This window comes from Papaver somniferum, chromosome 5 (assembly GCF_003573695.1).
Source record: "Papaver somniferum cultivar HN1 chromosome 5, ASM357369v1, whole genome shotgun sequence".
Taxonomy (NCBI): domain Eukaryota; kingdom Viridiplantae; phylum Streptophyta; class Magnoliopsida; order Ranunculales; family Papaveraceae; genus Papaver; species Papaver somniferum.
This window is the reverse complement of record NC_039362.1, coordinates 13,403,263-13,418,360: the sequence shown is the minus strand read 5'-3', so window position 1 is coordinate 13,418,360 and position 15,098 is coordinate 13,403,263.

Sequence of the window (15,098 nt, the reverse complement as noted above, 5' to 3'; positions counted from 1 at the left end):
TGCTGAAGAACATCCGCTGCAAATAAGACCAACGTCTCAAATTTGTAACGCTGCTACAGTGACTTCTTTGTAACAGTCATTACTTTGTCTTGCAACGCCAATACATCGTCGCAAACATCCAGTGTTATAGTTTTTCATTTTTAATCAACTTTTGGGCTATAAACATGTATTTTGAGAAAGTGATTAATATGAGGAGCTAAACCCAAACATTGGGATGACGGAGGAAGCCCTATTTCACGCATGTGGTAATTCTAATAATTCTTTTATGACTATTTGATTGGGAACATCAACCTTTTCAAGGTTACGGCTCATACCATGGTGAGCCCAATTACTATACACACACACACACACACCGGTCATACGAGCAAGAAAATAAGGATTATTATAGTACTAGTTCCTCGTCTTTGGACAATATAATGAAAATGTTGAAAACTAGTCCCTATTATGATCCTTCTGAACCTGTTCTTCCTCTAGAAGAGTCTCTCAAACAATTAACTGAGAATACAAATAGGTTTGTGTTAGAAATGAATAAACAAAATGCACCCATGAGTGAACCTTCTATACACGATACTATAAGGAAGTCATGTGAGTCGATTCAAAAGCTTTTATTAGAGGCCCAGAACAGAACTGCTCAAGATAGTCTTAATTTCCAATATAGTGTTTCCAATAGTACCGTTGAAAATGAGGATAGTTATTTGCATAATCAAGATGCCGAGGTTAGAATTGGTAACACTACTTTTTTGGATGAGGCTCAACCATTTTCATGTTATTATGATGATTATGACGAGGATAGTTTTGATGAAGAATTTGAAATATGTAGGCATAGTGATCAGGAATTTGTTACTCCAAATGAACTTTATGATGATAGTGTTATTTCTGGTTCAGATCCCGATAATTTTAATGATTATTCACCTATTCAAAAGGACGAGGATTTGATTAGAGATACCAATTCTTTAGATGATGTGGTATTTCCTTTTGATTACGAAGTCGATAATGTTTTAGAGGAACGAGTTTATTCTGAGAATATCGTTTTAGAGTCTAGCGATTTAGAAACAATGGTCTTAGACGAAGAGAATGAACTCGTACAGCTATTAAATATGGGTGAGGATGTGTCACTTGAGTATAACCTAGAAGAAGCAATTGACTATTTTCAGGATTCCAACGATCTAGAAATTAAGGAAATTGTAGCTAGTCTATCTAGAGATACCCAAAACTCTAAGTTTGGGGGTGATTATCATTCTCCATGTGCCTCAACCATTTTACAAGATTATCTTCACACACGTTTTCCTGAACCTAGTGATGTCCATATGGAAGTTCAGTTGTTAGAAACCCATCCTCTGGTTGATGAGGTTAGACCAGGCTATGATACCAAGATCGACTTTGTTTTCCCACCAAATATTTTTCAACCAATTGTGGGAACGTATAAATTTCTGATGTGTCAATTATTTAGTTTTGAGACTAAACCTAATTACTTTAAGAGATTAGGGTCGATACATTTGCTTAAGATTGACCACCAGTTTCATCGTGGTCGATTGTGTGAGTCAAAACTGATTGACTTTAAGGATCCTCAATTATTCAGGTTATTATTATGTGCTTTTAAATTTTTACTTGAGTTTCTTAAGACTCTAATACTGAACCGGATCTTAGCTTTGAGGAATTCCAACCCATGAAAATATTTTATTTGGACCCAGTTATAGAACCTGAACCTGAACCACAGCTAGATGTAGTTGTCTTAAACAGGAAACTAGACAAGGGTGTGCTTTATTTGTTTATTTTCTTGACAGGTTGCAGATTCCTTTTATTTGTGATAGCTCTATTTGGTTTTGATGACTCACAGAAATTTCGGCTATTACTTTATGATTCTATGAGGTGACTAATCCTTTCTTAGTCTGGCTGAAGACTTTAAATTTAGCACTTCTTGGGAGGTAACCCAATCTCATGCAACACTGTAATATCTTTCCTTATCTCTTTTGCTTCAAATGGTAACAGTTTCTCCTTGTTCATGCTTTTAATTCATCTTTAGAACATTGAGGACAATGTTAGATTTAAGTTTGGGGGTATGGGAGAAACTTTTTAGTTGCAGTATGAATAAATAAACTCCAGAACCTAGAAATTTATTCCTATTGAGGATTGCACTAACTAATCTAAGTGGATGGAAGCATTTTGATCGTAGGAGTTGAGGAACCAATCCGATTAGACGGAAACATCTAGAAGAGTCTATTCATAAAAGCACAGAGCTCAGGTGTTAGAAATAACATGATAGTTTCACCATATCTCGTTGAGTCCTTTTCACTTCTATTTTTATTTTATTTTGTTTTTAAACTATGTTTCTCTAAGTGATTAGGTGGGGCTCACGATTCAAGTTGTTACCAATGCTAGGGTGAATTAGAGTGATTGAGATACAAAAAAAAAAAAAAAAAAAAAAAAAAAAAAAAAAAAAAAAAAAAAAAAGAAAGAGAAAAGTTGAAAAAAAAATGGTAGTTACCAAAAAGTTGAAAAAAAAATTATTATGAAAAAAAACAAAGAAAAAAATATATAAAAAATAAAAAATTGAGACCAGACCATTTGACAATAAATTCAATAAAGTCGACCACTGGTACCCTTGTATATGCCAGTTGTGTTGACCTAGAGTTAGGTTATCGACCAATGGTTCCCTTGTATATGCCAGTGTGTTGATATTAGTCAGACTAATATCTCAATCCATTAGGATAGGTTCATTTTGGCGGAGGCCTTCAGAAAGATATGGGAAACGGCGTTCACTTAGTAAACATCAAAACCATCTACGTTTTTCTATATCCATCTCTTAATCTATCCATGTGATTAGTTTTGACTCCGGATATTGATGTCCATAGTGCAACTATATGAGTAGAGCTCTGTCACTTTATATGAATTTTAGTATGCTTGAGTGCAAACTCGTGTACAACAATTGGAATTTCGCATCAGGGTACTTCTTCCTGTAGTCAATAAGTATGCCAACCAAGGATATTCTTTAGTGCCTTCCAAGGTTCTGCGTAGATAGCTAAGGTCTGGAGTAAAGGTTTTTTGGGTATATCTCTTGTAAGCCCTCCGGAGACAACACTCCGCCACTAGGGCCACCTAGGGGTTTAAAGGCTTATTGCATACGCTAAATGCAATCGACGATGCCTGCGACAGTGAGTTAGGATTTTATTTTGTAGTTTTGATTTTCTCGGGACTAGCAAATAATAAGTTTGGGGGTATTTGATAGACGCATTTTTTTGTCTAATTTGTCTCGATTCTATGTATTGATAGTGCTCATTTTTGTACTTATTATGGTATTTTATGTGTGTGTAGATATTTTTGGCCAATAAACATTTTTGAAAAAATCTGCTCGAAAAATTGCGCGGGGCACCCCCGGAGGTCACTTTCTATTCGGACCCCTCAAACGGATAAGGGGCGACCAATTACTAAGGGGCATCCATTTCAAGGCATTTGCTAAAGGGAGACCAGCACATGATAAGGGGAGATCACTTTCTTCTCAAAATTCGCATATTTTTTGGCGGGAAAAATAACCAGTGAGCAACCAAATTTTCGTTTGGATTTCGAAGATGTTTGAGTGAGATTCAATCGCTGAAATTTGCTGGGCTAGACGTGATTCAACTTAACAAGCCTGGTATGTGCGCTGGAATCAATCGAATTGGGCTGGATAATCCAAAATAAGGAAACAGAGTTTGAGTTTTGCACGGGTCTCTGTTTAGGTTGATTTTTGGTAATTCAGGGAAACTAAACGCCTGAAATTGTTTCCTAAGGTAGTATTCTATATAAGGAAGAGTTTAAGACAATCGGGAAAGCTCATAATTGGCTAGGGAAGTCGGAAGAAGAGATTATTGCCGTGACTTGCACGTAAAGAAAAAACGATAATTAATCACTATTTTTAGGTTTCTGAGTAGTATAAAAGGTGTGTTTAAGTCCCAGGAAAGGTAACGAAGTTATTAGAGCAGTTACAGAGGAGTTAGAAACACTACAAAGTCATATTGATCAAGTTGCAGGAAACCGTATTCTGCTGCTGTTGCTGAAGAACATCCGCTGCAAATAAGAACATCGTCTCAAATTTGTAACGCTTCTACAGTGACTTCTTTGTAACAGTCAGTCCTTTGTCTTGCAACGCCAATACATCGTTGCAAACATCCAGTGTTATAGTTTTTCATTTTTAATCAACTTTTGGGCTATAAACATGTATTTTGAGCAAGTGATTAATATGAGGAGCTAAACCCAAACATTGGGATGACGGAGGAAGCCCTATTTCACGCATGTGGTAATTCTAATAATTCTTTTATGACTATTTGCATTGATTTTTAATCGATTTATGATTTTTATTGAATGGGTGTAATTTCGTTTGACGGTGTATGCTTGGTCTATGTATTTTTGATACATCATGCTTTTGATTTACAATCATTGCTTTTCAAAAATCTATTTTTGGCAAAGAACAAGAGTCCATATTTTTAATATTTGATCTATAATTGATTGGAATTATTATTTGAGTCGCATGAATGGAATTTGGTGGAATCTTGAGTCTTAGTCTCTCTCGACATTGTGACAAACCTTTTGTATATATATTTTCTATTTTTATTTTAAGTTTAGAACCCAATCTTATCAAGTCCGAGTTGAACGAACTTTACTACCACTTAAAAACTACATCAGTTTCCTTAAAAGCCAGCAAATTGTTTTCCCCCATCTACACAAATGAAGGAAAATGATAAATATGATAAAATATAAAACTGGCGTGGGATTGGTCATGGCACGGTCGGCCAGTCAATGAGTCCAATCCCTTGGCGCCTTGGTCAATATTTTGATTATTCATTATTTTCTTCCTATTTTGCAATAGGTTAATCGTTTCGTCGTATTTTAAAATACTCGTTCGTGCGGTGACTGTTAGTGCATCGTCGTTGAACAGGCTTTCACCATTTGGATCGGGGCTTATTACGAGGTAGCTCAGACGCCCGGTTGTTGATTATTTATTACTAATTGTGGAATTCAGTGGAGAATAATTCACAAAACTGAGTAATAAGATGTTTATTATTAATTCATAGGATCAGCTGAGGATTCAACTACGAATTCAGAATAATAAAGTGAGCATTACCATTCCATGGGATCGTAGATTCGACCATAGAATCGGGGTAATTAAGTTTTATTTATTACCATTTATGAGACCAGTTGTGGATTCGATCATGAAATAGGAGTAATGAGATAATATAGTTATTGCTATTCTATGAGATCAAGCTGTGGATTCGATCATAGAATCAGAACAATTATTTATTTCCATTCCATGGGACCAGTCGTGGATTCGACCATGGAATAAGAGCAATAATAGATTATTCTGGGAATTCAGTAGTGAATGTCACGGCAGAATTAATCTTAATTAGGAATAATTAACTTTGTGGCTCTATACTAGCAGAGCAAGCTGTCTAGGAGCATTAATTATCCCGATATGAGCTTGTCGGTAAGTCATATCCTTTATATAGTCAGGGTAAACTCGTTGTTTATTCTTGAAGACGTTATCGCTCTATACTAGCAGAGCAAGCTGTCTAGGAATCGTCCATCTCGTGATACTATATAGAAATAATCACTGAAAGTGTTCAGTGTTCATGATATATGCCGTTATCCAGTCGTGAGACTACATATCTACATATACTCTGAGAGAAATTACTCTCCGTTGAGAATTCGATGAGAGACCCGTGTCTCAGTACTCACGTCTGATTGCTGGATCAGAGCTTCGTATAATTATGAGTTCACGATTTTAGCCCTTGTCGAAAATCCACCATCTACATTAAGTCCTCTGCTTACTGAGGAAAGCGGTGTTCCTCAGTCAGCATTAAGTGGTGATTTTCCGGCCATAAATAACAATACCAGTATTTCAACTTAGTCGTAAGTTGAGACGTTACCGGATTTAGAGAGCATGAGCATACCACGACTTGATGAAGGCTTCAATGTCATGATTGGAGTTTTGTTTGGTGAGCATAAATTGGTGTTGAACCGCTGGTTTGGACGACGGAACCTTGATCGTTTAGGATTTGCGGGCCGGGCCCAATAAGGAAATCCTTGTGAAATTAGGTTTTGGAAATAAAATTTGGTGTAAAAGGAATTAATCCTTTTTTTTTAATTTCTCCTTCACACACACACGGCCAGCACCTTCATCACCTCTCCATCACCTTCACGTCAGCAACGAGTGGAGGAAAATTTTTTGCCGAAGCTTCGCCGCCGCGTCGCCGCCGATCAACTTCCGGCCGACTCGCCTAGGTATGTGTTTTTTTTTCTTTCTAATGTCCATGAGTATCATGGGTTTTTCATGCTTTTATCATGATGAAGTTATATACATGTGTGTATATTAGTGTGAGTTTTATGAAAAAACTCTCGTTTTTGAAAACGTATGTTCGTTCGATTGTTAGTTTTTAAAACTAACTATAATCCCTGATTTAGGAGAGATTTTTTTTTAATATATGAACCTAGGTCCAGTGATAAAACTTAGTGTATGATATTTCATGTGTGCCACGATTTTATCATAAAAGGAGTAAATTTTCACGAAATCGAAATAATCCTTCGTTTTAAAGACAAATTACGACGACTCGAAGGAAAATTCATATGATGAACTTGTGTCCAATGATAAAATTTTGCTTATGGTCTTTCATGTAAATACAAAACTTCATCATATGTATGAGATGTGAGCTTTCATAATATTTTTGAAATAATCCTTCATTTTAAAGACAAATATCGACGATACGAAGGAAAAATAGTTTTTTTTTATATATGCAGCCGTGACATATATTGTGCAAAATATGATGGTATATTTTATTTGCATGAATTTGCTTTCATTAGATAAAAATCCTTGAGAATTTATGTATGCAAGTTGCATTAATTGCTGCTTTTCTCGAAAAATCAAAGCGTGTGTTTTGTGGAACCTTCGAAGATAGACGATATATTTATGATGAAATACTTTATTGCTATAAAATTCATAGGTCAGTTGTGTGAATGATCAAATTATGAAAATTGTGTCCGTGATTTCATGAAAAATCAGTTTCGGAAAATAAAGTTTCGTTCGTTTTTGCAGTTTTCGAAGAGACGAACGATTTTGAGGTGTTAACTCTAGCATTACTATCACTATTGTTAGAAGTAAAAGGTAAGAGTTAGAGTTACCATTTTTTTGATGTTGGTTTGTTTACATAGTAGTAATCTTTGATCTTCCGGTTCCAGAAAATGTCGACCAACAATAACAGCAATTACGATTACTGGTATTCCTCTTCTTCCTCTGGCTCTTCTGATGAGGATTCCGACGCTCCTGTAGCGAAATCAAAGGCTAGGGTTACCCAGGAAGGGAAGCCTAATGTTCCGGGTGAGCGAAGAGTCTCTTTTGCTGAACTCGAAAAGAGAGCTGAAGACAAAAAGGAGGATGCCCGTCAACGTGAAAAGATCGCACCCGGCGTAAGAGACAGAGGGTTGAGGAGAAGCGTCAATTCTTGGATGGGTGCCTTCTGATTCTGATGCTGATGCTTCTGAAGAGAGATCACATGGGAACCATCCGAGCGTTACATTAAGCCTGATCGATATGAAAGAGAGCATCAGAGGATGATGAAGAAAATTGAAGCTGAAGCTGCAGCAAAGATACTCGGATTCAGATGATGATGTTATCTTCCGTCCACCGGACTTCACCAATGATCCTGACAGTGACTCTGAAGAAGATGATTCCGAGAAGGAGTGACGATGAAGCTGACAATTCGGATGAGTCCGACGAGTAGTTTTACTTCCATCTTCTTTAGACGTTAGAGCATTCCCTTTTAGTCTTCATAGTGGATATCTTTCTTTTGACTGTTTAAAGACTTTACTTCAATTAGACTTTTCTTCTGAATGATGAACATTTTGTTAACGTCGATTTCTTCTAATCCATGACATGGACCAATGTCCATATATCCAAATTCATCATGACTTGTCGATTTTCATGAGAAGTAACATAACACGGCTGAGAATTCATGACGTGTACAAGGCCGCGTGGCCTATCCTTTGACCCGTGATGTTCAGTCCCCAGTGTATTTTCCTCCGCGTCTTCGGTATCGATCTTTGAAGCCTAGGGTTTCAGTGAAACTCGTAACTGAGTTGACTATGTATATCGCCTGATATATATATATTCAAGACTCCAAATCTATGATCCACGCAAATATTTCTTCCATTCCTGAGTCAGTTTCATCGTGCAGAGAAGTTTTGATCCTACCTCTTGCCGTCATGTCGAGCAATAGCATTTCTTCTCAAGATGATCTTCAGTCGAAGCGTGAAATAGCAACGTCTATCTCAGTAAGTTGTACACTTCTTCTTCTCTCCTTTCTTGTCTCTGTTCAATCGAGATTGTTGATCACAAGAGAATGATTTGTCGTAGGACTGTAAGAAGAATGCTACTCCTCATAATGCAAGGCCTAAGCGGACTGTTAGAGCTCCTGCCCGGTATGGATCGGCTCGTGCTGAAGCTGGATCGTCTGTAAGTAAACCTATGACTCTTGAGATTGTACTGAGTCCCGGGATTAACACTCCTTTTTCATCATAGGCGGATGTCCGTGTCGTCGTCGATGCTAGACGAAGAAAGAGTGGAAAGTCCGTGACCGTGGTTGAGGTTGAGGAAAGCAGTAACCAGGCATGTGAAGATTCTGCAGGATCCGTGGAGACTGGAGACGTGTCCATGCTCGTGAATACCCAACCGCTGGACTTTTATTCGAAGCCCCATTGATTAATACCTTCCCAGACAATGAAATGGGTCGGATTCGTGATTCCCAAATGTCATGCGCCTGTACACCAAGATTGGAAGAAGTATGGTCACATTGCTACCACAGAAGTGTGGAAAGGTTTTCTTCCAACCCTTTTAACCACGGTAGCGGGGCTATTGCCGATCATCGAGGAAATGAATCAGATGCACTTGCGAGACGTCAAAAATGAACTGCACCAATGGGATGAAATGATCTCGAATTGTGAGATATTGCGATTCAATGTAAGCTGGCTCCGTCGTCGTCTTGAGATAATCAAGGTTCATAAGGCGCAGAGGCTGCTGATGCAATTTCCATGAATGCTTTACTGGATGAGGAGAGGATACTGGCTCTGGAGTCAGCAAGGGTTGAGAAAGCGGTCGAAGACTTGAAGGCAAAGACCAAGATTTTTCAGAAGAAGCTTGACGAGGCTTCTTACAGGGATTATCCGTTGCTGGATGGTTTGCTCTGAGTGAGCATTTGGTTGTTGTTTTTGAATAAATCTGAGTTTCTAGTTAGGTGAAACAGTTGATCATGGTATGAACGAATTTTGCTCATTTATGAAATGTTTAATGAACAAAGGAGCATTCGCATGCTCTTTGGAGGAATGAAATTACATTTTTGAAAATGCTTGAAATGATGAAGAGGTAGTTTGTTTTGGATCAGGCATAATAAGCTTTGAGCCATTTGCCATTGATGATGTTTCCTTCCTTTCCTCCATTGATTGCTAAAATTTTGTAGTATCCGCTAGACACTGCTTTGATAACAATATGGCCCTTCCCATTTAGGAGAGAACTTAGGAGCACATGTCTTGTTGAATGTGCTTTGCCGTCTTTAATACCAAATCTCCTACTTGAAATGTTCGAGGTCTTACCATTTTGTTGTAGGCTCTGGAGATCCTCTGTTTGTAAGCTTCCACATATTTTTCCACCTTGGTTCTCCTTGATTCAGCATATCTAGCTCAGCGATTCTTGATCTGGAGATTTCACCTCATCCCATTGTACACCACTGGATGCTGCAATCCTGGCTGAGGGAACTTTGATTTCTGCTGGAAGTATGGCGTCGGCTCCATAGACAAGGGAATATGGCGAAGTACCGATCGAGCTCCTTGGTGCAGTTCTGTAAGCCCATAGAGCCATGGGTAATTGCTCATGCCATGATCGAGGATTGTCATGAATCGTCCGACTGATAATCCTGACAAAGTCTTGTTGGTACTTTCTGCTTGACCATTTCCTTGTGGATAGTAAGGCGTGGAGAAGATTTGTTTGATCCCATATTTATTGAGCAGCTTCTCAACATCTTGATTGGCAAAAGGAGTTCCGTTATCTGTGATGATATGCTTAGGAACTCCGAATCTGCATATTATGTGCTCTTTGATGAAGGCGGCAATCGTAACTCCAGTGGTGCTTCGAAGAGGAATAGCTTCGACCCACTTGGTGAAGTACTCTGTCGCAGTGATGATGTATTCATGTTGTTTTGAAGATGCTGGATTGATCTTCCCAATGATATCTAGTCCCCAGCTGTAGAAAGGCCACGACTATTCACAGAATTCAACGGGAGACAAGGAGTGTGGATGAGATTACCATGGGTTTGGCATTGGTGACACCTCTGAACGTGTGCGCTGCATCATCTTCCATGGTTGGCCAATAATATTTCTCATGAATTTGAAGAAATAGTTTCCTCTTTCCTTGATGTTCTCCATCATGTACTTCCTTCAGGATTGTAGGGATTTCATGTTCGGCTAAGCACCTCAGTAAATTTCCACCAAAGCTTTTGCGGTATAAGATCCCATCGAGATAGACGAATCTCTTAGCTTTCTGAATGAGTTTGACTGCTTGCTCTTTTTCCAGTGGTAGTTCGTTGTCCCGGAGGTATTTGATGTAAGGCTCCCTCCAGTCCCCAGTGTGGTGGACTGTCAAAATCCAAGTGATGAGGAGGTGTTTGGCAATCAGGACAAGATCCTTGTAAAGCTCTTGACTGAGTCTCCATGGATGGCCAGTAGTACCCATTCTTTGAAGCTTTCTGTAAAGTGTTACCACTAACGTTTGCCCACAGACTTCTCATGTATGCGCTTGAGTTGTTCTGCTTCGTTGCTCCCAAGACATCGTGATAGAGATCCATCAGGGTTTCGATAGTATAGCCCTCCATGAAAAAAGTAGTTAATTCCTTGAGGCTGACTTGGCCTTCTGAAAGAGCTGCTCAATTCATGAATGATGGGTGCTCGCCAATCGTTCGCTGGAATGTCTTCGATCTGAGTGAGCCAAGTTGAAGATACTGTACGCCTCTGTACAGTGATCGTTTTCTTTGCTCCTTCGAATTGCAGCTTGGAGGCGAGAGTTGCTAGGCAATCAGCATGCCTATTGTTAGTCCGTCCAGTATGGACGATCGTTGCGTCAGCAAAATAGGTCAACAGTCGCTGAGCTTCGGTTCTGAATGGAGCAAGTGTGATTTCTTTGAGAGAATACGTTCCATTCATCTGGTTGACCAATAATTTTGAATCTCCCCTTATCTCGAGGTGTGTTGCTCCTGCTTGCTTGGCCAAGGATAATCCTAATAGGAAGGCTTCATATTCCTGAGTTGTTGGTGCAGTGGAAATCCAACTTGAACGAATGTGAGAAAACTTCACCAGATGGAGACACCAGCACTATGCCCGCTCCTCCGGTGTCACTACTAGGGGTGGCAGATCCATCAAAGTATAGAAGCCATGTTTCTTCCTTGATGACCAAGATGTCTGGGAATTCGCCGGGCACTTCTTCATGTAGTGTTGTTGTGTCTTCCCCTGGAAAAGCAGCGAGCAAGTCTGCGACCGCTTGACCTTTGATGGCTTTAGGTGGCGTGCAAGCTATGTCAAATTCTGACATCTGGAGTAGCCACTTCGCTGGTCTCCTATCAAGGCTGGCTTTGATAGCAAGAACTTTATGGGATCAGCTTTGGAGATGAGTACGACCCTGTTAGATAGTAAGTAATGTCTGAACTTCTGGATTGCATGTACCAATGCCAGGCATGCCCTTTCGGCCTTTGGATATCGGAGTTGAGCATCTCTCATTGTGCGGCTGAAGTAGTAAATCGGTCGTTCGACGCCTTCGTCGTCTTCCTGAGCGAGGAGTGCGCCGATGGCGACGTCACTGGAGGCTGTGTAAAGAATCAGAGGTCGTCCCTGCACTGGAGACCTCATGACGGCCGGTGACAATAATATCTGTTGTATTTTATGGAAAGCTTCTTGTTGAACAGCTGTCCAGGTGAAGCTTGCTCCTTTTTCAGCAGAGGTGTGAACGAAGCAATGAGTTGAGCTAATCCAGGAATGAAGCGTCGAATATAATTTACCTTGCCCATAAAGCTCTGTAGTTCCTTCACGGTACGTGGAGGAGGCATGGTGGTAATAGCTTTTGCCTTGTCTGGGTCGACTTTGATCCCTTCAGCCGTGACCAGGAATCCTAAGAATTTTCCGGAAGAAACTCCGAATGCGCACTTTAAAGGATTCATTTTTAATTTGTATTCTCTGCATCTTTCAAACACCTGCCTTAGAACTTCGAGATGAGATGCTCGAGTCTTCGATTTTACCACCACATCATCAACATAGTCTTCTACTTGCTTGTGCATCATGTCGTGGAATATGGCAGTCATGGCTCGTTGATAGGTGGCACCAGCATTCTTTAATCCAAAGGGCATCACAGTGTAGTGAAAATTCCCAATGGGAGTACGGAACGCAGTCTTGTTGGCGTCATGTTCATACATCTTGATCTGGTTGTACCCACTATAGCCGTCCATGAATGAGAACATACCGTGACCACTGGTTGCATCGACGAGCATGTCAATGTTGGGTAGAGGAAAATCATCCTTTGGACAACATTTATTCAAGTTCCTGAAGTCGACACAACATCTGATTTGACCATTTTTCTTCTTAACAGGTACCACATTTGCTAGCCACGTTGGATGAAGAATAGGCTTGATGAACCCTGCTGCCAACAGTTTCTGGATTTCGACCTTGATTTGCTCCTCGACTTCGTGTCTAAATTGTCTGGGCGGTTGTTTGACAGCTTTGGAACCAGGGACGATGTGCAGGTGATGGGTGACGAGTTTGTCATCCAGACCCGGCATTTCTTCGTACGTCCAGGCGAAGACATCTTGATATTCTTTCAATAATTTTACAGCTCGGTCCGCTCCTCTGGTGATAGTGCTGAACTGATCAGGATTGGCCTTGGATCGTCTTCAGTCCCAATGTTGATTGTTTCAAGATCGTCAGTGGTAGAGTCAGTGTCGTCCTGTAGTTGTCGTGGGGCATCTTGGACTTCTTCTTCAAGTGATAGCTCACTCTGACACGATTCTTCATGGTGGGGAGACTTTTCATCGTTCTCCCCGATTAATTGCTAATCTTTCCGTCGGCGATAAATGACTCTCCCTTCTACGTCTCGATCGGTCGTGAAGTTTTCCCTGGAGTTGAGACTTGATCATTATGGCGTTTAGTCGTGTGTAGGTGACTTGATCATTTTAGCAGCTGAGGATGACGGATCGTTATCAGCCTTCTCGATAGTCTTCCAGCTTGGAAGTGGAGTACTGCGAATCCTGCTTGGAGGTTCCGGGACGCCTTTTTGAGATTCAAGGAACTCAGTATCATAGACGGGAGCATAAGGAGATGATGAAGCCGGAATGCGAACGATCTTGTTGTCGAGCAGGGCCTTCATGCATTGATGGTATGTTGAAGGAACCACCTTGTTATCATGGAGCCATGGGCGTCCCAGTATTATGTGGTAGTCAGGTTCTTGCTCGATCACATGAAACTTTGCTTTCGATCGAATCGGCCCCACCCTCAAATCTATGTATGCATATCCATATGTATGGCTTTGACTTCCTTCAAATCCTGTCATTAGGATGGGATAGCGAACGATTTTACCTTGTGGGAATCTGGCCATCCTGAGAGTCTTCATAGTGACAATGTTGGTGGAAGCACCGGTGTCACAAGAGCTCTTCTAAATTCGGTGCCTTTGATGAAACCAGTGACATACAATGCTCGGTTGTGTCCTTCATCCGTCATGCGATCTTCTTCTCCAAAAGAGATGTTGTCGATCGAATGCCCAGGCACTAGGGAGACTTCTTCAACTGATGGTGTTGGTGGCGTTATTTGCACGCTGGATGATATCTGGTTGAGTGCTGAAAATGTGTCTGTGCGCTGATCCCTGGAGAAGTGCAGGAGTTCACATAGATTTTCAATCAAATGTGTGACCTCTTGTTCCACCGGCTTCTCGTATGTGGTGAAGCTGTTGATTTGAGGGTCAGATGACGCTTCAGTCCCCGGTTTGAGGCTTCTGGAGCGGAGATACCCCTAACTCGGATGTTAATCTGATGAGAAAGTCGAGGATGTGGTTTATCGTCTCCTTCATCAGGTCCATGTTCCTGGTATGGACCTCTAGGATTTGAGCCAACTCTGCCAAAGTCGGGATCCCTCTGCCTTCCATGCCGCCAGGTGTAACATGAGGAATGTTGCCGTTTGAAATATTCTGATCTGAATTAGTTGAATTAGTCCTAAGACCAACCATCTTGTGAGATTGTGAGATTGCAACCGAGAGAATGATCTCCCACTGTGGTCGCCAATCTGTAGATGGGGAAAAACGATTTGCTGGTTTTTAAGGAATTGAGGAGACGACCGTACGGAGGAGACTCCTCGAACCGAGCGAAATGTTAAACCTCACACAGATGCACCGCTGCAAAGGGGGTGCTTTAGATTCGAGAGATCAATCTGTAGTACTCCGGCCTAAATCAAGACAATGACCGTTCCAGAGTAAATTCGGTCACAAGAGAGGATGGGTTGATCTGTAGGAGGGAAGCTGTGTGGAATCAATGGTAATCAAAGATTGTGGGTGTGAATTCTGAATATGATAAGCTCTGAATGATTGAAATTGCTCAATTGAGAGTAGTTGCTCAATTGATGAGTTGATGATCTCGTGTTGTCGATGAGACGTGAGATTGATGATACTGTGATGGATGATTCAATCATGATTCAGAGACTTATTTATATTGCTGGAATTTAGACACCATGATTCCATGAAGTGTGACAGTTGATGGAATCAAGGAGTGGGGAAGTGGAGATCGTGTTTGAAACCAGTTGCTCAACGTGTGGAGACTTGGTCGATTTTCCACCCACTACCTCGTGAATTCCTTCAACTGATTGCACGACTTGCTCACATTCCATCGTGTGTTTGAACACACGTGCCGTAGACCGCCAGACCAAAACCCTAAGTGATATCCCCCAAGTGACACGATTGACGTCTCGTGGTTGTTAGTCAATTGATGACTTCGTGGTTTGATGGGACGATGAGTCCATGTAGTTGCTGAGTTGAACATGATGTTCTGAAACTCATGAAT